We start from the raw sequence: 24,575 nt of genomic DNA, 5'->3' as shown, positions 1-24,575 counted from the left end.
ACCATAACATAATCTGAATATTTGTCTGCAGAAGAATTAGAATCATGAGCACTCCACATAGTAATATAAGAGCCTCTACTTTTTTATATGTATTTTTATTGTAAGAATACTGTAAAGAGGGGTTACATTTACATGAGTAGGTAATGAGTATGTTTCCTATCAAGCATTGTTACCTCCTCCTTTGTTTTTCCCCTACCATCCCTTCCTTCCCCACATTCCCAACTCCTCCCTTCCCATCTCCCTATATTGTAAAGTTTGTTTTCAACATAGTGTCCTGTCCATCTGATCAACCTGCATTCCCATGTAAGCATTCCACTATATCCCTTTCCCTCCTCAAATTACAAAAATGTATATACAAGACGCAGAATATCGGCATCAGATCCAGTGAAAACGGGTTATACCGTGGGGGAAGAACATACAAAAGAAACAGAAGAATCACATAGCGCATTGAAGTACATTAAAAACAATAGCAAAAAAAGAGAAAAAAACCCTTCTGTCTCTGTTTTAGGATACATTTTGCTTAACATCATTTCATGTGGTTATATGTACATAGGCTTTGACCTTCTCTGCTTGTCCTAGACATGTACTAGTCATTGCAAACAAGGGAAACCATGGGGTCTATGTTTCTTTGGGCCTGACTTACTTCACTTAATATAATTTTTTCCAATTCTTTCCATTTCCTAACAAATGAGACAATGTCATTCTTTCTGATGGAGGCATAGAATTCCACGAGTGTGTGTGTGTGTGTGTGTGTGTGTGTGTGTGTGACATTTTCTTGATCCATTCATCTACTGAGGGGCATCTGGGGCATCTGGGCATCTGGCCATACTGGTAGCATTGGTATAACCTTGTTTGTGATTGGGTAAATGCACAAAAGTGAGATTGCTGGGTCATAGGGGAGCTCTATGTGGAGACTTTTGAGGAACCTCCATACTACTTTCCAAAGTGGTTGAACAAGTTTACACTCCCACCAACAATGCAGTAGGCTTCCCTTCAGGCCACATCCCCTCCAGCATCTGCTGTAACTAGATTTCTTGATTATAGCCATTCTAACTGGGGTGAGGTAGAATCCCAGCATTGTCTTGATTTTCATTTATTTTATGGCTAGGGAGGCTGAGCATTTCTTAATGGGTCTATTGACCATTCTTATTTCATATTCAGAGAAGTCTCTCTTTAAGTCTTTCCCCCAGGGCAGTTGTTTCTTTGAGGATTTGTTGTTGGATGATTTAGTTTGGTGAGTTCTAAGTATATTTTAGATATGAGATCCTTGTCCACTGTATGGCTAGTGAAGATCTTCTCCCAATCCGTGGGCTTTCTATTGCTAGCTATGTCTTTTGCCATGCAGAAGCTCTGCAATTTCATGCAATCCCATTTGTCCAACCTTTCTTTGATGTGTTGTGTTTCTGGGTCTCTATTAAGAAAATTTCAGCCTGTGCCAAGGAGACCTAGGGTTTCTCCTATTCCATCCTGTAATGTTTTCAGAGTGTCTGCTTTGACTCCGAGGTCTTTGATCCATTTGGAGTTTATTCTGGTGCAGGGTGATATATAAGGATCTAGCTTTAGTTTTCTACAAGTAGTTAACCAATTTTGCATTGAAATAGAAACAGCAATAAGAGACCTCCCATCTAAGAAAAGTCCAGGACCAGATGGTTTTACAGCAGAATTCTACAAGGCAATTTCATGCAATCCCATTTGTCCAACCTTTCTTGGATTTGTTGTGTTTCTGGGTCTCTATTAAGAAAATTTCAGCCTGTGCCAAGGAGCCCAAAAGGTGCTCCTATTCCTTTCTGTAATGTTTCCAGGGTGTCTGCTTTTATTTCAAGGTCTTTGATCCATTTGGAGTTAATTCTGGTACAGGGTGATATATAGGGAGCTGGATTTACTTTTCAACGGGTGTTTAACCAATTTTGCCAGAACCATTACTGAAGGGGCTGTGTTTGGTCCATTCTATTTCTTTAGCTCCCTTGTCAAACATTAGGTGGCTATAGGTCTTTGGGTTCTTTTCTGAGTCTTCAGTCCTATTCCATTGGTCCTGAGGTCTCTTCTTGTGCCAGTACCAAGCTGTTTTGATTACTATGGCTTTGTAGTAGAGTTTGAAATTTGGAATTGATATTCCTCCAGCACTTTTCTTTCTACTAAGGATTGTTTTTGCTATTCGGGGTCTTTTATTGTTCCATATGAATTTTTGGATTGCTTCCTCTATTTCATTGAAGAATGAGGTTGGGGTATTGATAGGTATCGCATTGAATTTGTAAGTAGCCTTTGGCAGTATTGCCATTTACACGATGTTAAGCTTTCCAATCCAGGAGCATGGGAGGTTTTCCCTCTTGCTTTGTTCTGCTTTAATTTCCTTTTTCCTTTTTCAGTTTTTTAATGTTTTCATCATAGAAGTCCTTCACCTCTTTTGTTAAGTTAACTCATAAGTATTTTATTTTTTGTGGGGCTATTACAAAAGGGGTTGCTTTCCTAATTTCAGCGACGCTCTTCTCGTTATTGGCATACAGGAAAGCTATTGATTTCTGAGGTTTAATTTTATACCTTGCTACTTTGCCAAAGTTTCCAATCAGCTCAAGTAACTTGGGAGCAGAGTCCAAGGGGTTCTTTAAATACAAGATCATGTCATCTGCAAAGAGGGAGAGTTTTACTTCATCTTTCCCAATTTGGATCCCTTTTATGTTTGCATCTTGTCTTATTGCTGTAGCTAGGCATTCTAAATGTTCATTTCTTTTTTTGTTGGGGGGGGGAACTCTGGGCCTGGGCGCTGTCCCTCAGCTCTTCTAGCTAGGCATTCTAATACTAGAGCCTCTACTTTTTGAAAAGGAGGAAGTGTCAATCATTACTGACAGAGCCTAACCTGTGTTTACACACCAGGACTATGTATTGCTACAAGGCAGTTCGTTATTTCATATGGAGCTAGAATGTGGTAAACTAGAGGTGATAAATTTAGTAATTTGGCCCAGTGATTTCATTGGTAATACTTTGAGGTTGACCACTGACTGAACCCTTCTGTGTGTCATTTCCTTCAAATTCACAAATTTCGCAAAGGTGTCTCCACACCCCATGGATAGACACATGATGCAATTTTTTTGGGGGGTCTGGTCATGGGGCCTGAACTCTGGGCCTGGGCACTGTCCCTCAGCTCTTCAGCTCAAGGCTAGAGCTCTACCACTTGAGCACAGCACCACTTCCGGCTTTTTCCTTTTGCTTATTTGGTGCTGAGGAATCAAACCCAGGGCCTCATGCACGCAAGGCAAGCACTCTACCACTGAGCCACCTTCCCAGGCCCCACAATTCTTAAATACAGTAGTTCAGTTGATTGTTTTACTGCTTTGCATCCCTGTGGCTGTTGGTTTGTTTCAGTTTTCTGACTTGCTTATTAACATATTAACATCAGATTTCAGGCTGGTTTCTATGCTCTGACAGATAATGTGAACCCATCTTCAAAAGGGAGATAAAATCATGAATGTACTTTATGCAGACACTGAGGCAAGGCCTGCTGCTGCTGTTGCTACAACAGATTGTAGTATGCAGGTATTTGGTATTATTGTTGGTATTGTTTGCTCTGTAAGGGCTGTTATTATGCTTGGCAAGCTCAGGTTGGCTTACAATAAGCTGTATCTCTTCCATCTTTTTACCTCCTTGGTAGTTGTTCTTCCAATTCTCTGATGTGTGTAATATACGAGCAAGTGGAGCAGGATAACTGAGGCTTACAAGCCTCTAGCCCTCTACAATACAGAACAGGGGAGTTCAAATCCCATGACTGACAAAAAAATGCTCGATGCATATCCTATGAAGTTAAGAAAAATGAGTAGAGGGCTGGGAAGGTGGCTCAGTGGTAGAGCACTTGCCTTGCATGCCTGAGGTCCTGGGTTCGATTCCTCAGCACCACATAAGCAAAAAGAAAAAAGCCGGAAGCACTATAGCTCAACTGGTAGAGCGCTAGCCTTGAGCTGAAGAGCTGAGGGACAGCGCCCAGGCCCAGAGTTCAGGCCCCATGACCAGACCCCCCCAAAAAAAACTGAGTGGAGAAGTTCGGAGGGATTGGGGAGAAAGATAGAAGGGGTAACGCTGATCAGGATATACTGTTCTTATAACTGGGTTTGTTCAATGGTAACTCCTTTGTACAACTACTTAAAGATAATTAAAAATATAATTAAAAATAAACCAACAAAGATTATTTAAAAAAAATAAACTCTTTTGAAAGTACGTACTGGTATCTAAACATTTAACAATGTCCAAGATGGGTATTCCAGAAGAGTAACGAGAGCAAAGGGTGTGCAGACAACTTTCTCCATCCTCGTGCCACAAATAGTGACACAATCCAGTGAAATAATACCATAATTGAACAAGTAAAGTCAATGAGGTATATGATGCTAATGTATCTTAAATTATATTGTATTAAAACATATACATATATAGATATAGATATGTACATATATGACATAATTATAGCTATAGCACAGTTTGGGAGGAGGAAGAAAAGGGCAAGGGAATGATGGAGAGTGAATCATATCAAAATACATTGTGTCTACAAATGAAGATGGAGAAAGTAAACTAATTGAAATCTGTTGAGTAGTAGAGGGGTAAGGAGGAGATAGAAAGACAGCACTACAGCAACTTGATCTGAGTAAATTATTCAGTATATATGTAATGAATGGCATGGGGGAAGTCTCTTTTCATTACGAACATAGACTAAATAAAATATAGGAGGAGGGATATCGGTGGGTGGTGAGAGAGAGTGATAGATGTTGAATATGGTCAAAGTATACATACACGAATATACAATAATGAAAGGATAATTAAGAATGGGTAGGGGTATGAGGGAAAATGTGTGAACAACAAAGTTTTATCAATAGACATTTCACTATTGTATTCTCAAGTGAAACCCCTCATAGGAACAATATGTGCTCATACAAAGCTACATGGTATGAAAAATGTCCTTTTTCTAAAGATATATTTATTGTAAAGATAATGTACAGAGAGGTTATAGTTACATGCATAAGGTAATAAGTGTATTTCCTATAGCATTGTTACCCCCTCCTTGTTTTTCCCCATCATCCCTTCCCTCCCCCCCTCCCCAACTCCTCCCTCCCCCCACCCAAAGTTGTAAAGTTTGTTTTCAACACAGTGTCTTATACATCTCATTGTTACAATGGGTCAACCTGTATCCTTATTTCAGCTTTTTGTTATCTCCCTTCCCCTCCCCAAATTAGAAAAATGTATATACAAGATGCAGAACACCAGAATCAAATTCAGTGAAAATGGGGGGGAGACCATGGGGGAAGAATATACAAAAGAAACAAAAAAATTACATAGTACATTATAAGTACATTGAAAACAACAGCATTAGCCTGGCACCAGTGGCTCACACCTGTAATCCAAGCTACTCAGTAGGCAGAGATCTGAGGATCGTGGTTCAAAGCCACCCGGGCAGGAAAAGTCCATGAGACTCTTATCTCCAATTAACCACTCAGAAAACCAGAAGTGGCCCAGTGGCTCAAGTGGTAGAGCCTTGAGCTGAATTGCTGGGGGACAGCACCCAGGCCCAGAGTTTAAGCCCCATGACCAACAACAACAATAACAACAACAAAAAAAAAAAAACCCAGCAACAAAGCAACAAAGATAAAACCTCTTGTATCCCTATCTTGGGGTTGATTTTGCTTAGCATCATCTTATATGGTCACATGTACATAGTTTTTGACCTTTTCTGCTTGTCCTAGACATATACTAGTTATTGCAGATAAGAGAAACGATCGGAACTATGGTCCTTTGGGACTGGCTTACTTCAATTAATATAATTTTTTTCCAAGGAAAAATGTCCTTTAAAACTATATACCCATTTCACAGCTAAGGACTGAACTCGGCCTTGGCATCTAAGGTCTTAGGGAGTGGGGAAGTGAGGATTGCTTATATCCTATCATTTCCCAGGTTATATGTCCCTTGGATAAATTAAGTCCTAATAAAGTATCCTGAGTTTTGCATAATTGGACTTTTTCTTGAGGCACTTTATTAGCGCCCCCCCCCCCAGCCAAGAAATTGTGAGAAAACTCAGTAGCCCACCTCCTCCATGGGAGGGCAGAGGCCAGATCATCTACATATTGTAATAAAGCTGTCTGGGGATAGGTTCACTCAGCTAGATCCTGTGCCAGGGCCAATCTAAATAGATGAGGCCTATCCCAGATCCCTAGGGAAGAACTGTCTAGGTAACAGTTCCAGTCTTTCAAGTGGGATCTTCAAAGGCAAATAAAAGACTGATGATCCAAAAAGTCATCTTTGAGGTCCCAGCTAGAATAGGGGGTGGTATTTGTGCTAGGAGACTGTACAGATTGGGGACTATGGGATAGAAGAGGGTGGGCCCCTTATTTATTAATTGGAGGTCTTAGATTAACTTCTACTTATGGAGTCCTTTTGTTCACTGCCAGGTTAGGTAGGTGTATTCTAAGGTCTAGAGCATTTAGCTAGGAGTTCCTGCTGTTTTAGTCCCTCTGGGTACTACCTCTGATGTGGGAAATGGGAAGGATCCCTGAGGTGTATTTGTGTTGCTTCTCTGGGCCCTCCCAGCTTTTACACCAGCTGGCCAAAGACTATTCCATTAGGGGAAGACAATAGTACTTCTCAGGTAGTAAATGTAATTAACCTGCAATTGGAACAAAAGATCTCTTCCTAACAAAAGGGCATGAGTTTCTAGTAGTATCAGGAATGAATGGCATAAGTAGAGATCTCCTCCGGAGGAAGCCAGGGGCTGAGTAAAATAAGATTCTAAGGGGCTCACCTGATATGCCCAGAATGGTGATTTATTGGGAGACCTGGGTCCAGGAGAAAAGGGGATGGCCAAAAAATATGCTCCATTGTCAATCAAAAATCTGATTTTCCATTTTTCTAATATTGTCACAGCCCAGGAGTACTCTGCCCTGTGGACTTCAACTATGGGAGCTTGAATAGGAAGCCTCCGGATTCACCATGGCCCTCTTGAAGATCATGCCAACACCTCATGGTGAGCTGAGGGTTTCATGTACTCCAATGATCTCTTTTATAGTGGGGCAGGATACTGAGGGTGCTTTTGCCTCTTGGGGCTTTCCCCCTTCCAGTGGTACTCTAGTCCACAGTAAACATTCCCATGAATCAAGGCTTGTCCTAATTGGGGTTCCCTGAACGGCTGAGATAACTACTTCCTGCTGTTTCTGCCCTCTTTTCTCCTTTTCCAGGTCTCTGTCATAATATACAAGGAAAGCCACTTGGACTAATTGGCCCAAGATCTTGCCTCCCCTCCATAATCAACTTTTGATGTTCCTACAAATGTCAGGGGCTGACTGACTTGGAAGTTTATCTTTAAAGATGATCTCTTCCTGTGTTCCTAGTTGCAAATTGATAGGTTTTGGTATAACATATTTTAGGGTTTGTAAAAAGGCTGCTGGGGGTTTAGTTCCTCCTTCATAGACAGCCAGCTGGGAATAATTAAGTGGGTCTACTTTGGCCCTCTTCAATAACCTGAGGATGCTATGTATGAAATAGTTTCTCTCCCAAGGGAGGCAATTGTCTACAGGGTCTCATTGGGGTTAGTTTTTAAGTATTGTCTGGTCTCCTGTAGGACTCTCATTCCTCTGTCTCGCAGTCCTGCCCACGGCAGTGGGATAGTTGCTTCCTACTCCTACCACCTGATTCCATACCCTCTGTTTCCCCAGAGAAGACAAGAGTCTGATTAAGCAGTAACATAATGTCTTTCCAGGCTAGATCATACACACACCTGGGTTAGTTATTGGAAAGTGTGAGCATAATGGTCAGGGCTATCAATATAGTTTTCAAAATCCTTTTTTAACCTGTTTTGACTCACTCCAAGAAAAGGGGGGCACCAAGGAGTTTGTCTCCTAATTCTCCCCCAGGCAGAATGGGAACATTCCTGAATACGGCTTCCTGATCCTTTCTCCCAGATTTCCTTTCTTTTCTGCCTTGGGGAGCAGTGGGGATTAGGTTATAAACTCCAGGAGGCTGATAAGAGTCATCTCCTAATCCTGCTAGGGAGGATCAAGGGGAGTCTGGAGTTACTTAGGTTTAGAGCTGGTCTCCAGTCCAAGGGAGGAGCCCTGGGAGAGCTGGAAAGCCACTCAGGACTGTCTGTCCAACCTGCAGTCGTCCATGCACTCAGGAAAATATGTTAGGTAGGAGAAGAGTGGGCCAAAGGGCACCTGTGTCCATTTTCCCTCCCACTTATAAAAAAGGTCTAGTAAAAGTACAGTATTATAATTGATTCTGAAATCCTTAGGCCAACTCTTCTCATCTCCTGGGGTTATTTAGACCAAGCTTCAGTGCAGCAAAATACGAAGGATTTTGTTCTTAAGCTTTGAGGGTCCAGGTCCCTCCAATGTCTCAGCGAACATGTTAGGGGAGATTGTACTGGGAACTTAGAGGAACTGGCGCCCACCAGTAGATAAAAGACAAAAGGGATTCCTAAGTCAAGGCCCCAATTTCAGACCTCTCTGTCGTGGGTACTGACAGGCTTTGCTGGGGGAAGCCTTCTCCCCCTAGTAGACCCAACATTTCCAGAGCCAGGAGTCAGAGTTTAGACAAGATCTATCTGACTTTGGGCCTCCCAAGTCAGCATGACCTTGCCAAGATTCCTAATTTCTTTATATCCCAAGTATGTTTGCTCCTTCCCATGATAAAAAGCACTGAGTTTCTATCTAGCTGCCTGGTGAAGAGGCAGGAGAGGAGTTGCCAGGGCAGTACAGCTGAGGGACCATTCATCAGCCCCTCAAGCTATTGTCCTATGCCCAAGGCTATCATTGCCCCCTAAAAGGGAATCCATTTGAAAAGGGAGCTAAGGCTTGATCCTCCTGGGGGGCCAATTGCATGTTACCAATAAGGGAGAAGCCATGTAAGCACCAACACAGGGACTGCCTCTGGGTCCTCAACTGCTCAGATATATTTCTGAGTTCAAGTTGACACTACAGGAATAGGGAGATATGACGGAGGAGGGCCTGACTTCCAAGCCTCCCCTCTTCTTTTTTTTTATTTATTTTTTTGTCGTTCGTGGGGCTTGAACTCTGGGCCTGGGCGTTGTCCCTCAGCTCTTCAGCTCAAGGCGAACGCTCTACCACTTGAGCTACAGCACCACTTCCCCTGCCCTCTTCTTAAGAAGGCCAAACCAATCAAAGGAAGGTTGACAGGAGCAGCAGAGTCCTTGCCACCTCCTGTATGGAGCCACCAGAGCCTGAATATCCCAGGGAGGGAGTGAAAGTCTCCACAGAGAATAAAGATATCCCACCTCTGTCTAGGAGCAATAGGGAATGCATCAGCTCATGACAAAGAAAAGACTCTATGTCTGGGGGTTCCGTCATGATTCTTGTGGCCAGGGGACTCCCAAAGAAGAGACAGATAAAGGCCCCAGACATACCAATGGTTACTCTCTAGGGGTTCCCCTCACTTGGTTTTGAGGGGCTACAGTGACCTTTAGTGGTTTGTTTTAGAATCTCTTAAATCCCAGAAGTGCACTCAAAGATGATACCATCTAGGGGCCTTGGTTCCTTTCTCTCCACCAATTAAGAAATTATGTATCAGGTAATGGAAGCAGAGACAAAGTTTATTTGAAAGTGAGGAACAGATGCCAGGGTAAAATGAGGAAAAGTTTCTTATGCATTAATAGGTTGGTATAAGCCACAACCCAGACTGAGGGCTGGGAGGGCCACCTAATGCCACATGAGGACTTTTCTACCTGTTTCCAGTCAAGGGGGAAGGGAGGAAGAAGGCAGGAGTATGACCAGGACAGCACAGATTTCTCTGTGTAAGAGGTTAAAAAGTAGGGTCCAGAGCTGGGAAGGTGGCTCAGTGGTAAAGCGCTTGCCTTGCATGCCTGAGGCCCTGGGTTCGATTCCTCAGCACCACATAAGCAAAAAAAGAAAAAAGCCGGAAGTGGCACTGTGGTTCAAGTGTAGAGCACTAGCCTTGAGCTGAAGAGCTGAGGGACAGCGCCCAGGCCCACAGTTCAGGCCCCACGACTGGGACCCCCTCCCAAAAAGAAAAAAAAGAAGTAGGGTCCAGAAATTGGAAAGCATTTGCAGTTCTCATGGGGTCTATGTTTTATAGTCCTTTGGGCATGTCTCAGCTGTTCTGGCATGGGATTGGTTCATTATCCCCTTTAGCCCAAGGAGGATGGAGCCTATCCCCTAGATGCGACTGCTTCAGAGTCCTCAGGGCTTATCTTATTTTCCCTGAGTCCTCAGGAAGAAGAGGACCTATTATTTCCATGAGCTATCTCCTCCTGCTATGGTTGCCCAGAAAAGGAGGGGTGTCACCTCCACCTGGCTGTCACTACCCCTGGGATATCCACGTCACCTATACCAAGTCCCTGTTTCTTCCTGTCAGCCTCATCTTTTCCCTTTCGCCTTTCCCCGTTCTCTTTAAAGGGCCTCTCTTTCCCCTGCCTGAACCATGATCCTCCTATTTATGTTTCCTTCAAAAAAATGTCATCACCCAGCTCTGGGTTGAAATGGGGTCTCAAGAACTGCTACTGTTCTGGCTGACCTTGAGGCCTGATCCTTCAGATCTCAACCTCCTTATTGGAGTGTGTGTGTGTGTGTGTGTGTGTGTGTGTGTGTGTGTGTGTGTGTGTGTGTGTGTGTGTGTGTGTGTGCGTGTGTGTGTGTGTGTGTGCCAGATCTCAACCTCCTTATTGTAGTGTGTGTGTGTGTGTGTATGTGTGTGTGTGTGCCAGATCTCAACCTCCTTATTGTAGTGTGTGTGTGTGTGTGTGTGTGTGTGTGTGTGTGTGTGTGTGTGTGTGTGTGTGCGTGCGCCAGACCTGGGGCTTGACCCCACGTCCCATGAACTGTCTCAGAGCCTTTCTGCTCAAGGCAACCCTTCTACAACTTGAGCGAAAGCTATACTTCTAGCTTTGGGGTGGTTTATTGGAGTTGAGTCCTGTGATCCCACCTGACCAGGCTGGATTTGAACTACAATTCTCAGATTTCAGCCTCCTGGCTAGCTAGGATTAACATGGATGAGCCACTGGGTACCCAGCTCTGATTGTATAATTTTAAATATATTTTCCAAAGTATATTTAGCATATAGAAAGCAAAAACTTATTGCTCTTTCTGGCCTTGAACCATGGTCATCCTGATCTCAGCTTTCTAGTTGTATTATTTTTAATATATTTCCAGAAGTATATTGTGCTAACAAGTGTGAACACTTGTATCTTAGTGTGAATCAACACTGCCCTTTGCTTTTGAAATACGCTTATGGCTTTCATAGGAATAGATGATTTTATTATTATATAGCCAATTCTATTTGCTTTTTCATGCATAAACTCCACTCTTTTGCACAAAATTAAAAAAGATTTTGTAACCCACCTATCCTGTTACTAATTTTATGGCAGTTCTTTTTTGGGGGGTTCAGGGTCTGTTGTGGGGTTTGATCTCAGGGCCTGGCACTATCCTTGAACTCTCTATCTCAAAGCTAGCACTCTAACACTTTGAGCTGCACAGCCACTTCCAGTTTTAGAGTGGTTAATTGGAGATAAGAGTCTCACAGGGACTTTTCTCTGCCCCAGCTGGCTTCGAACCATGATCCTCAGATAAGAGCCTCCGCTGTAGCTAGGATTACAGGCATGAGCCACCGGTGCCTGGCTATGGCAGTTCTTTATACTTCTAATCCTCAATTCCTCACTAAAATGCTGTGAAGACACAATGAAATGAAAATTCATAGTACCCCAGAGAGTTAACCATGACCTTTAACTGACTAGCTCAGTCTGAGAAAGTTCCCAGTAAGTGACAGCTTGGCTGATAATGGCTGTCAGGACTGTTTGCAGAGTTGACATGAAACTGGCACACAGCCCAAGAATTCTATGACTGTATAGTAGATTTCAGAGTTGTCACATCCTGGGTTAGCAAGCTAACTATGTCACTAGCATGGGGATGTAGCTGCCCCTGAAAGAAATAACAGTGTCCTATACTGGAAGTGTGGCTCATACTGGAGTGCTTTGCCTTGCATGCATTAGAATCTGGCTTCATCTCTGATAAAAAAAAAAATGAATAAAGAAGTCAAAAGGAAGAACATTTACTTTGAATCTACCAAAGTACTATGGATACAAGAAAACCTTTCAATGGTACTTTGAAGTTAACCCTGCCACATAAACGATCCAACCCTGGTAACAAGGCTAGCATGATTCCTGCTCCAACTGTGGAGCCTTACCAGAAGTACTTTAATTTTTAAAGAGCTCATGCTTTTTAATCTGTTTTCTCTCTTTCTCTCTGTCTCACTCTCTGTGTGTCTCTGTCTCTGTCTGTCTGTGTGTCTCTGTCTCTCTGCCTCTGTTTCTCTGTCTCTCTGTCTCTCTATCCTTCTGTCTCTGTCTCTGTCTCTGTCTCTGTCTCTCTGTCTCTCTGTCTCTCTGTCTCTCTGTCTCTCTGTCTCTGTCTCTGTCTCTGTCTCTCTCTGTCTCTCTCTGACTCTCTCTCTCTCTCTCTCTCTCTCTCTCTCTCTCTCTCTCTCTCTCTCTCTCTCTCTCTTTCTCTCTCTCTTTCCCTCTCTCCCTCTCTCAGGCCCCTACCCACTGCCTTGTGGTTTGAACTCAGGGCTTAGGTATAGTCTCTGAGCTTTAACGCTCAAGGCTGGCACCCTAACATTTGAGCCTCGGTTATACTTCTTGATTTTTCATGGTACATTGAAGCATAGAATCTTCTTTCCTGCTCCAGCTGTCTTGGAACTGTGAACCTCAGCTGTCAGCCTCTTGAGAAACCAGTATTACAGGTGTGAGTCACTGGCGTCTGCCTTTTTTTATTTGTTCTTTTCTTACATTTAAAGAACTCTTCCATGACCTCGTTGGCCCAAGACTGTGCCACAACCCTTATCCACTACCCAGGTACTACCAACCACTATATGGGATTGCAAAGGCCCACCTGCTCCACTAGTTTCATGCCACCAACCTTCATGAGGTTGATTTGGTGCTCATCATAAAGAGCCTCCACACAATTTCACATATATGCTCATTACAGTGGGATGTGAACATACAAGCTTGATGCTTGTCTAAGGCCTTGGCAGCATTGAAAATTACATGTGTTAGGCCATCATAGATGAGGGCAGGCTTCAGCACTTTTAATGTAGTATTACTTTCCATTACCCTAGTAGCTATGCCTTCCTGGGCCCTGGCGTGTGTCTGGGTGAAGCCCAATCTTGAGTGCACCCAGGCCTCCATCTCTGCAGGGCTTGGAAGTGGTAGTGGAAGAGCCAGAAACTTCATGTTAGGAATTGGGCATCAGTATTCACACCATTGCTGTCACCAATTTTGTGGATTATTGGCCAAGTCTGAAACATCAGCTGCTGTTCAGATGCAGAAAACAGGATACAGAGTGTGTGCATCCATGAGTTACAAAAATAAACACAGAGTTTTAAGTATAGCATGAAATAGACAAAATTGTCTGTAGACATTTCCAGCACTACAAGTTCAAGCTACATGGGCATCCAGAAAAGCAACACAGAGGCCAGGCACTGGTGGCTCACACCTGTAATCCTAGCTACTCAGGAGGCTGAGATCTGAGGATCACGGTACAAAGCCAGCCGGTGCAAGAAAGTCCGTGAGACTCCTATCTCCAATAAACCACTCAGAGAACTGGAAGTGGTGGTAGAGCACTCACCTTGAGCTGAAGAACACAGGGACAGCAGTGCCCAAGCCCAGAATCCAAGCCCCACGACCAGCCAAAAAAAAAAAAAAAGGAAAGAAAGAAAGAAAAACAAAACAGAGATTAAGTGGTTAATAGGGGTAAGAATCTCACCAACGTTCCTGCTGTTGCTGGCTGCCATGATTCTCTCATCTCAGCATCCTGAATAGCTAGGACTATAGGTATGAGCCTCCAACACCCAGCTATGATCTGCTCTTCTTCTGGTGTTGGTCCTGAGGGTTGAACTCAGGGCCTGGGCTTTGTCCCTGAGTTTCTTTTGCTTAAGGCTAGTGCTCTACCACTTGAGCTACAGCTCAGCTTTTGGTATTTTTTTTAAAATAGTTTAACAGAGATCAGAGTCTCATGGACTTTTCTGTCTGGGCTGGCTTCAAGCTGCAATCCTCAGATCTCAGCCTGCTGAGTTGCTAAGATTACAGGCATGAGCCACCAGTGTCTTGCTAGTATCTACTTTGTAAAGTGATACCATCTAGGGACTTAGGGTTCCATTTCTCCAACCACTAAAGGATTATGAGACAAGAATAGTAGAAACAGAGTTGAGGTTTGTTTGGAAGTGAGAATAAGAAGATGAGAGGAGTCAAGCCCCTTGGCTACTGGTGAGTTGGTATAAGCCCCCTAGGCTGGGAGGGATGCATTGTGCCATATAAGATTGTGTCCACCTTCTTCCCTGGCAATAAGAACAATACAGATTTCTCAAGGGAAGAGAATGAGAAGAGACCCAGAAATCATTAGTCCTTTGTACTTCTCAAGAGTCTTCTTTCAAGACCTTTCTCTTGGGTGGAGAGGCATCTCATCAGTCCTGGTATCTGGTTGGATTATTCTCCCCTCCCCACCCCCACCACCAAGAGAGGGAGTAGGTGTTTGGTAGGACTTTCAAGATATGAAGGGGCATTGCCTCCACCATGGCCACTTTCTTTCACTGTCTGCCCATTTTTTAAACTGTCCCTCATTATCCCCTCTCAGTTGGAACTCTAATTGCCATAGGGAAAGGAACTATGAGCTAACTTCTTTTACCTGAGAGAGGGCAGGCAGGTACAACAGTCTGCCTCCTTTGAGAAGCATCTTCTAGGTAGATGGGATATAGTTTGTGTGCTGTTTCTATGGACCACGATAAAACTCTGGGGGACCATTTATATGCACTACTTTTAAAAATATGTATTTATTGTTATTCTAAAGATGATGTACAGAGGGGTTACAGATACATAAATCAGGTAAAGAGTGCATTTCTCTTTGAACAATGTCACCCTTTCCCTTGCTCTCTCTCTCAGTGTTATTTTCCATCCCTAACCATGAGTTGGATAATTCATTTTCAACATAGTGTCTAGTAAGTACCACTGCAGCATTTGTTCACCCTCTTATCAGCCACTTTTTATGGCTTGATGCATGCCAATCTAGAAATGACAAACTTAAAAAGCATGGGGTTTCAGCCATGCCCTGGTGGCTCTTGTCTGTAATCCTAGCTACTCAGGAGGCTGAGATCTGAGGATCATGGTTCAACGGCCAACCCAGGCAGGAAAGTCCATGGGACTCTTATCTCCAATTAACCACCAGAAAACGGGAAGTGGAGTTATGGCTCAAGTGGTAGAGCTCTAGCCTTGAGCTGAAGAGCTGTCAAGAACAGCACCTGGGCCCAGAATTCAAGCCCCAGGACCGCGGGGGAAAAAAGCGGGGGGTGGGGGGGGTTCAGCTGGGTGCTGGCTCATCCCTGTAATCCTAGCTACCCAGGAGTCTGAGATCTGAAGGTCATGATTCAAAGCTAGCCTGGGCAGGAAAGACTGTGAGACTCCTATCTCCAATTAACCACCAGAAAACTGGAAGTGGCACTGTTGCTCAAGTGGTAGAGCACTCTGTTAAGCTGAAGAGCTCAGGGACAGTGCTCAGGCCCTGTGTTCAAGCCCCATGACCCACCAAAAATAAAAGAAAGACAAAAAGAAAAACATGGGGTTGACAGGCACCAGTGGCTCACACCTGTTTGTACTCCTAGCTACTCAGGAGGCTGGCTTCATAGTTCAAAGCCAGACCAGGCAACAAAGTCCTTCAGATTTCTTATCTCCAATTAATCAGCAAAACGCTGAAATGGAGCTATAGCTCAAGTGGTAGAGCACTAGCAATTGAGGAAAAAAGCTCACGGATAGTGCCCAGGCCCTGAATCCAAGCCCCAGAACCCTAGCAGCAAAAATAATCAAAGACAGCATGGAGCCAATAAACACATAAAGACCAAATACTAATATAAGTATTATAGAAGATAGCAGTCCTAAGAAAGGTAGCAGCTAAGATAGGCAAGATTAGGTGGCTCCCCAAGAGATCTATCCTTGGGTAGCCTGTCTTTTCTTTTTTTGGGGGGGTGAAGGGAGGTCGGTCACTGGGCTTGAACTCTGGGTTTGGGTGCTGTCCCTGAGCTCTTCAGCTCAAGGCTAGTGGTCTACCACCTTGAGCCACAGCGCCACTCCCAGCCTGTCTGTTCATTTTTATTTACTTATTTTTTTAATTGTTAAAATACTGTACAGAGGAGTTACAATTACATGGGCAAGATGAGTACATTTCTTATCAAGCATTGTAGTCTCCTCCTTTGTTTCCCCTTCCCATCCCTTCCCATCCTCCCCCCGCCCCCCAACAAATCCTCCCTGCGCCCCCCCTCCCCACACAAAAGTTGTAAAGTTCGTTTTCGACATAACGATTTGTACTTCTCATTGTTGCAATAGGTCCAGCTGTATCCCTATTTAGACTATTTGCTTTTCCCTTTCGCTTCCACAAATCATACCGACATCAAATACAGTAAAAGCAGGGGTTATATTGTGAGGAAGGGACATACAGAGCAACAAAGAAATAATCTTATAAATGTGTTAGAAACAATCGAATGAAAGAAAAAAAAACATTTGAATACATATCTTAAGGTTCATTTCCCTAACATCACCTTATCTACCCTTTTCTGCTTGACTCAGACATATACTAGATATTGCAAATAAGGGAAACCATGGGACCTATGTTTCTTTGGGCCTGACTAACTTCACTTAATATAATTTTTTCCAAGCCTTTCCATTTCCTAACAAATGGGGCAATGTCATTCTTTCTGATGGAGGCATAGAATTCCATTGTGTATATCTACCACATTTTCGTGATCCATTCATCTACGGAGGGGCATCAGGGTTAGTTCCATATCTTAGCTATAGTAAATAATGCTGCAATAAACACAGTTGTGCTGGTAGCTTTAGTATGGTCTTGTTTGTAAACATTTGGGTAAATGCCCCAAAGTGGGATTGCTGGGTCATAGGGGAGCTCTAGGTGGAGTCTTTTGAGGAACCTCCATAGTACTTGCCAATGTGGTTGAACGGGTATACGCTCCCACCAACAATGCAGTAAAGTTCCCTTCTGTCCCTTCTGTTGCTGAGTAAGAACCACACCACGCATGTGGTATTCAGGTAAGGGGGAGGTTTACTCAGTAGACCTGCTGGGACCAGGCCAGGTTGGCACTCCACGAGTCTGGCAAGGAAAAGGCGTCTGGCCCTTTGCTGAGCCTTATCAAGGGTAGGGGCAGAGAAAGGTGTGGCCAAGTAAAGGGAGGTGGGACCAGGTAAGAGGAGGTGGGACTAGGTGGGAGAAAGGGGTGGCCACATCAGATCCAGATGTGACCTCAGGGGATGAGGATGTGACCTCTTCCAGGTGTGACAGTTGTCTAGGTAACACAGGTACTGGGTGGGGTTGCTCGCCATCTAGAAGTGGACCTTACATTTCAGCCTTTTAATAATCATGAAGTGGGGCACAGATTCTCTCTAGGTACTTCCTGCTGACAGGGGGATGTCGACATTAAGGGTAAAAGGCCAGAATGTGGTCCCCTCCCAGAGAAGGCAGAGAGCAACAGTTGTTCCTTGGTAGGCATGAATCCTTAGATGACATCTGCAGGAAGCAAGTCTCTTGGAGGAAGTCTTCTCAGGCAGGGGCTGGACAAAGATGAAAAGGAAAAATATTACTGAAAAGAGAAGATTGGGTGTCCGTGGCTTGGAGGTGACCTAAGGGATGAGGTAGTGAGGTGTGTGGAGAGGAGAGCAGTTAGCTCAGTGTTACTCACCCGGATCTTCAGGGATGCAAGATAGCCTTACCTTGGTAGGCCCAAGAGGGAACAGGTGTACCTGGAGGTCAGTGTTGGTATAGAAGGGGCAGGAGCAGGAGACCTTTTTATTCTTGACAGGTGAATCCACTGTGGCTGTCCCTTGAGTTTGACTGCTGGGCGATGGTCAGCAGAACCTGGTGAGGGCCTGTCCACTTAGGGTGTAAACCAGATGGATTAAGGCTCTTGAGAAACACTTGATCGCCAGGCAAAATTGGGGGAGTGGGAAAGGGGCCTTGATGAGGCTGAGGGAGACACTGGTCAGCATGTTGGCGTAACATGTGCCCAAGAAAGGTTAGGACAGGAAGGTAGCCTATTAGTGGAGTCTTGGTATTGTCAGTAGGGAAATTACCTAGGAGGAAAGGTCTTCCATACATTAACTCAAAGGGGCTGAGGAAAGTAGGGCTGTGGGGAGAGGCATGTAAGTGGGTGAGTGCCCGGGGTAACAGTTCTGGCCAGGATTGCTGGAGCTCTAGAGAAAGTTTAGTAAGTTGTGTTTTGAGGAGTGCATTAGCTCTTTCAACCTTTCCAGAAGACTGAGGCCTATAAGGAATGTGAAGATTCCACTGGATGTTTAGAGAGGATGCCACCTGTTGGGTGACTTTGGAGATGAAAGCAGGTCCATTGTCGGATTGAAGTGACCTGGGTAAGCCAAACCTAGGAATAATTTCTTTAATAAGGACAGAGGCAACAGTGTCAGCAGTCTCTGACCTTGTGGGATAGGCTTTGATCCATCCAGAAAAGGTATCAACCATAGTTAGAAGGTATTTCAGCCGCTTATATCTGGGCATGTGAGTGAAGTCTATCTGCCAGTCTTCCCCTGGGGTATGTCCCCGTGCTTGGTGTGTGGGGAATGCAGCTGGTCGGAGACCACCCTGTGAGGAGGTAAGAGAACATGTGGGGCAGGCTTGGGTAATAGCCTTGAGTCAGGTAGTTAGGCTAGGGCAATGGATTACAGGTTTCAGAAGGTGGGAGAGAGGCTTGAATCCCATGTGCAGTGCCTGGTGAACCTGGGAAAGAAAGCTGGCTGCTCGTGTCTCAGGAAGAACAACTGGTCCTTCTAGGGACCACCATCCCTGTGCTTCCTGGGAGGCTCCCTGGTGGGTAAGTTCCTCGAGTTCCTGTGGGGTTAAGGGGGTTGTATTGAAGGCAATACCAGAAGCAAGGGAGCTGGATGGAAGTTGTCCCTGGAGTTGTCTCTGGACTGCTAGCTTTGCCTCCCGGTCTGCTTTTGAATTGCCAACTGTAATGGCATCCAATCCCGTCTGGTGTCCCCTGCAGTGAATGACTGCTACCTGTTGGGGAAGGGAAGCAGCTTCTAAAAGCTTAAGAATCAGTGAGGCATTAGTAATGGGAGTCCCTTTGGTGGTCAGGAAGCCACGCTCCTTCCAGATTGCTGCATGCAAATGGAGAATATGATAGGCATATTTTGAGTCTGTATAAATATTAATCTTCCGACCCTTGGCTAAAATTAAGGCCCTAGTTAGCGCTGTAAGTTCTGCCTTTTCTGAGGTTCTGCTAGGGGGCAGAGGGCTGCTTTCAAGAATGGTACCAGTTATTAACGATGGCATAGCCAGCAACTCGGCTTCCTGAAGAGGTAGACGTGGAACTGGCATCAATGTACCAGGTGTCTTCTGGGTCAGGAAGAGGACTTTCCTAGATACCTGTAAAATGGGGTGTGAATTCCTCCAAGGTCTCTGTACAGGAATGGGAAAGAGGGTGAGAATTGGATGGAAGCAAGGTGGCTGGATTGAGAGGGAAGCAGCTTTCCAGTGAAAAGTTAGGGTTTTGAATAAAAGTAACATGAAACAGCTGTAGGCGGGAAGGGGAAAGGGAAGACAGGGATTTATGAGACAAAAGGTCCTTTTTAGTCTGAGGGGAGAGCGAATGGTAGTGGGTTGGCCAAAAGTGAGTTTTTTGCTCTCCTGTGCTAAGGTGGCTGCTGCTGCCACGGCTCAAAGACAGACTGACCAGCCTTTTACCATTGGGTCTAGTTGCTTTGAGAGGTAGGCCACAGGTCTAAAGGAGGGGCCTGACATTGTCCAAGAACCCCAAGGCCAATTCCCCACTTCTCAGTGACAGAGTATAAAGGGTTCCTTGAGGTTGAGTAGAGCCAGTGCTGGAGCCCGAAGAAGCGCATGCTTCAGAACTTTAAATGGGGTGTCAATGGGCTTTGTGGGGTCTGGCGGCTCTAGTAAGGAACCCTTGGTTGCCTCATAAAGAGGTTTGGCCAACGTAGCAAATCCAGGTATCCAAATACAAGTCCCAGGAAAGACAGAATGTCCTCCTTGGTCTGTGGGATAGAGAGAGAGTCAATGTAGGCTTTTCTACCAAGAGTAATTCTTCTCTCTGTAGGAGTTATGGATGAACCCAAGTACGTTATCTCTGGCTTTGTAATCTGGGCCTTGGAAGGGGAGAATCTATATCCTTTTGTCAACAGGAAGTTGAGGAGGTCAGCTGTATGTTGGCGAGCCAACTCAAAGGAAGGGCTGCAAAGCAAAAGATCATCCACATACTGGAGAACGACACTGGGAGACTCCTGAAGAGAGAGGAGATCCTTTGCTAAAGCCTGTCCAAAGAAATGGGGACTGTCTCAGAACCCTTGAGGGAGGACTGTCCAGGTCAGCTGTTGTGCCCTTGAAGTGTCTGGGTCCACCCAAGAAATTTTGGCGGTCAGGATGCAGGGGGATTGTGAAGAATGCATCCTTGAGGTCCAGCACTGAGAAGTGGGTGGTACCAGGAGGCATCTGTGAAAGGAAAGTATATGCGTTAGGCACAACAGGATGAATGGGAAGGACTGCAGCATTGATAATGCACAGGTCCTGGACTAGGCGATAGGTCCCATCAGGCTTAACTACTGGCAAGATAGGAGTGGTAAAGGGGGAGTTAGGTAGGTCTGAGAAGTCCTTGTTTAAGAAAGCGAAGGATGTTGGGTTTTAAACCTTGCCTGTGGCTAAGGGAAATGGGGTATTGGGAAGTACTAGGGAAATGGGTAGGGCCTTTAAGTTTAATGAGGACAGAAGTACGGTGTCTAGCCATAGTAGGAGTGGAAATATCCCAGATAAGAGGGTTGACAAGATCTGGAGGTAAAGGAAAAGGATCCAGTTGGGAGGTTACAGGTGGAGGTTAATCTAAGGAAAAAAGTAGAACAGGTATAGGCTGTTTAGGGATATGGAATGAGAGGGAGACTTGAAATTAGAGAGCAAGTCTCTCCCTAGGAGTGTGGTAGGACAGTGAGGTAGGATTAGGAAGGCGTGTGAAAAGGGAAAGTCTTCTATTTTACATGGTACTGGTCCTGTAGTTGGGGGACGGGTAGATAGGCCATCCACACCCACCACCGAGGTCTGGGAGTGGGGAAAAAGTCTTGCCTGTATATTGAGATAGCACCGAATAAGTCGCTCCTCTACCTGCCTGGATGGGCGGGGCAGGAGAGGGGGGCACTGGCCTACCTTGTGGAGGTGAGGAGGGGCAGTTGACTCCCCATTGTCCATGTTGCCCACATCTTGGGGCAGGGCCAAGGTGGAGGTCGTGGTGAAGGGCAGAATTTTGCCCAGTGGCCCTCTTGCCCACACTTGAAGCATCTTCCAGGTGGTACATGTTGGGTGCCTCTTCTCGGAAGAGGCCAGATGGCAGCAGCCAGGATTTGATAGTTCTCCCTCTTACAGGCAGTCTTATCAGCAATCTCCTGCTCTTCTCGATTATTAAAAACCTTAAATGCCATACTCACCAGATCTCATTGAGGGGTCTGAGGACCATCCTCAGCCTTTTTAAACTTTTTCCTAATATTGGGGGCTGATTGGGCAATAAAATGAGTATTAAGAACCACCTTAGCCTCTGCTGACTCTGGGTCCAGCCTTGTATAGTGCTGGAGCGCTACTGTAAGGCGTTCAAGAAATTTGGCTGGGTTTTCATTGGGCCTTTGAGTAATGTGGTTTAATTTGTCATAATTAACAAGTAGATAGCTGCCCTTTGAAGGCCAGCCACTAAGCAAGTTTTCATCCTATTTCTCCTTTCCCACCCAGGCTCATCATGTTGATTATTCCAATTGGGCTCTTCCCTAGGCACAGCTGTTGCTCCCACTGGAAAGTTACTATCTAGGTGGTGGCCATCATCGGCATGTGCCTGGGCGGCAGTCCACACCCTTTCCTTTTCCTCAGTGGTAAGTGTAGAGGATAGTATTACATATATGTCCTGCCAAGTAAGGTCATAGGTCTGAGCCAGGTTCTTAAAGTGCTTGACATAATTATGAGAATCTCGGGCATAAGATCCCAGCCGCTTCTCAATCTGAGTAATATCAGTCATTGAGAATGGCTCATGCACTCTAATTATACCTTCAGGCCCTGCCACCTCTTGCAAAAGGCACATAGGGTATGTTTGAGGGTGTGTACCGCCAGTGCCAGTGCGAGACCGGGTGTGAGCTGCAGGGGGAGAAAGGAGAGAGGGTGAAGGGGAGGAGAGTGAAGAAGAAGAAGGTGGGGATGGCACCAGATGCTCACCATTTGAAATGAATCATGCTTTTGACAGCAATTCTAGTATGTAAATTCTAATTCTATCACCACTAAGCAAATGAGAAAATGGAAGCTCTTGAAGCTTACTTGATTTCATCAACCCTGTGCAGTCCTTTGCAAGGGGTCTTCCTCAACACCCTCTTGCTCCTTCTTTTTTTATATATATGCATTTTTTTTCTTGTGAAAATACCATATAGAGGGGTTACAATTACATGGGCAAGGTAATGAGTACATTTCTTATCAAGCATTGTTGCCTCCTCTTTTGTTTCCCAAAAGCAGGGCCTAGGTGCTGTCCTTAGCTACTTTTGCTCAAGGCTAGCTCTCTTCCACTTCAGCCATAAGTTGTGGCTTTATTCATAGTTTATTGGAGATAAAAATCACACTGACTCTCCTTCACAGATAGGCCTTAAACTGTGATAATCAGATATCAACTTCTGAGTAGCTAGGATTACAGACATGAACCACCAAGGCCCTGCTTTGCTCTTCTTCCTTTCTTTGTCTGTCCTCAACACTCAGCCCATTTGTCTCCTGTCCATGATATACAACATCTCCACTTCCAATCTTGGCTGCCTAGGCCCCTGACTGAGGCCTTGTCTCTAGTAATGATTCCTGATAAGTCATTGTGACTTTTGTTCCTTTCAAGGAGGAACTATCACATGTCTTGCTGACCCATGTTAAAATTTTGTTTTATTTACTTTTGCTGATCCTAGGGCTTGAACTACACATGGCCTGGGCACTGTCCCTGATATTTTATGCTGAAGACTAGCATTCTACAAATTTATCCAGGGCTCCAGTTTCTACTGTGTGTGCGTGTGTGTGTGCGTGTGTGTGTGCGTGTGTGTGTGTGTGTGTGTGTGTGTGTGTGTGTGTGTGTTGTGTGTGTAGTGAACTGGAGATAAGAATCTCATGGACTTTCCTGCTCAATCTGGCTTTGAACCTTGATCCTTATGCCTCAAGTCTTCTGAGAACCTAGGACTATCAGCATAAGCTTTCAAGGAATTTGTTATATGACTTCATAGATTCAGTGAAAGCTCAGCAGTAAGCTCTTGGAAAAAAAAATTAAAAGGAAAGCTACACACTTGGCCAGGATATCCATTCTCATTTCAATAGGGAAGACTAGGGTCATAGAAATAAATGATTGGCCAAAAACAAAACGGAAGCACAGCAGGACAAACATTAAACCCTACCACCCAGGGTCCATCATCCCAGTTGTACTATAGAAGGACCAGGCTGCCAAGGGCTTGGAAAGCTCTGCCTCTATGCCTTGCAGGTCCCTCCCACATGACCACTGTCTGAGCCTGCTCTGTTTGTCTTTGGCTTTCTTTTATGGGCAGTGGGTGTTGCTGGCTTCACTATCTTCCTTTGGTCTCAATCTCTTCCTCATTCCCATGGCTTCACTACACATTGCTCCAGGAGAGGCTGCCTGCAGGGACTCTGATCTTCAAGCACACTGCTTGGATTTCCTGACACTCTATTAAAATCTTGGTGAAAGGTATCATGACCCCATCATCAGCGTATTCTACATGCCTGCCATCACATGGAGAATGCTAATGTTTGCTGATAGAACAAGCTATAGCTCTGATGGCTTGAACACAGCTGTCTGTATCAGCTGGACATAGAGAAATGAACCCTGAGATGGTCCTGACTGAGCTGGCCCACTGCATATCTTTTCTAAAATGATTCTTGGAACATCACTGAAATTTGCATTATTGCACTGTAAAAGTCCCTTGAATGAGGTGATCTTCAGATTTCAGAGATGCCATTGTGACATGTTTCATATGTTCTGACACAAATGCATAGCTGCATAATATTTTTAAAACATAACTACTAAGCAACTGCACCCTTCTTGTCACTCTTCTTGGCAGTACACCTCAAAGATCTCTTTTTGTATTCAAGCTGTCAATTTTCAAAATCTTTTCACCCTGCTCTTTTTCCTCCAGATTCTCATTGCAAACTGAGGAAAACCCACCATCAATACACATCCTATATCCTGAATGATTTACTCCGTTAAAATATGCTACATCAATTAATCCATCTCTTTGGAACTCAAACTCCCTACAAAATTAGAGCCTGGACACTATGTCCCCAAACTTTGTGACACCATATACAAACGGTTATCTCTGGTCCAATTTCCAAATGGCATCATCATTGAACTTGAAACCTCAACAGCATGACCTTTGGTATGCACCTTTTTCTCAGAATTCACATCTGCTGAGCCCAAACCAGGTTCACTCACTAAACTCATGTAAGCACTTTAGGCTTTCTGTAATCTGTGCCTCCAAATTCCACCAACCT

General features: G+C 44.6%; 1 long non-coding RNA gene across 1 annotated transcript in view; it reads left to right on the top strand.

The window, feature by feature from the left end:
- Positions 1 to 24,575, top strand: part of LOC138840337 (uncharacterized) — a 134,048-nt gene that overhangs the window by 73,551 nt on the left and 35,922 nt on the right. The window contains exon 2 of the long non-coding RNA XR_011376071.1: positions 6,895 to 6,994. This is a non-coding gene — a long non-coding RNA (uncharacterized lncRNA). The remainder of the gene's footprint in view (positions 1 to 6,894; positions 6,995 to 24,575) is intronic.

The sequence above is a fragment of the Dipodomys merriami genome, unplaced genomic scaffold (genome assembly GCF_024711535.1).
Source record: "Dipodomys merriami isolate MVZ:Mamm:240054 unplaced genomic scaffold, mDipMer1.0.p SCAF_3, whole genome shotgun sequence".
Classification (NCBI taxonomy): domain Eukaryota; kingdom Metazoa; phylum Chordata; class Mammalia; order Rodentia; family Heteromyidae; genus Dipodomys; species Dipodomys merriami.
The sequence above is the reverse complement of the archived record's forward strand: the minus strand, read 5'-3'. Positions and strand labels throughout refer to the sequence as shown.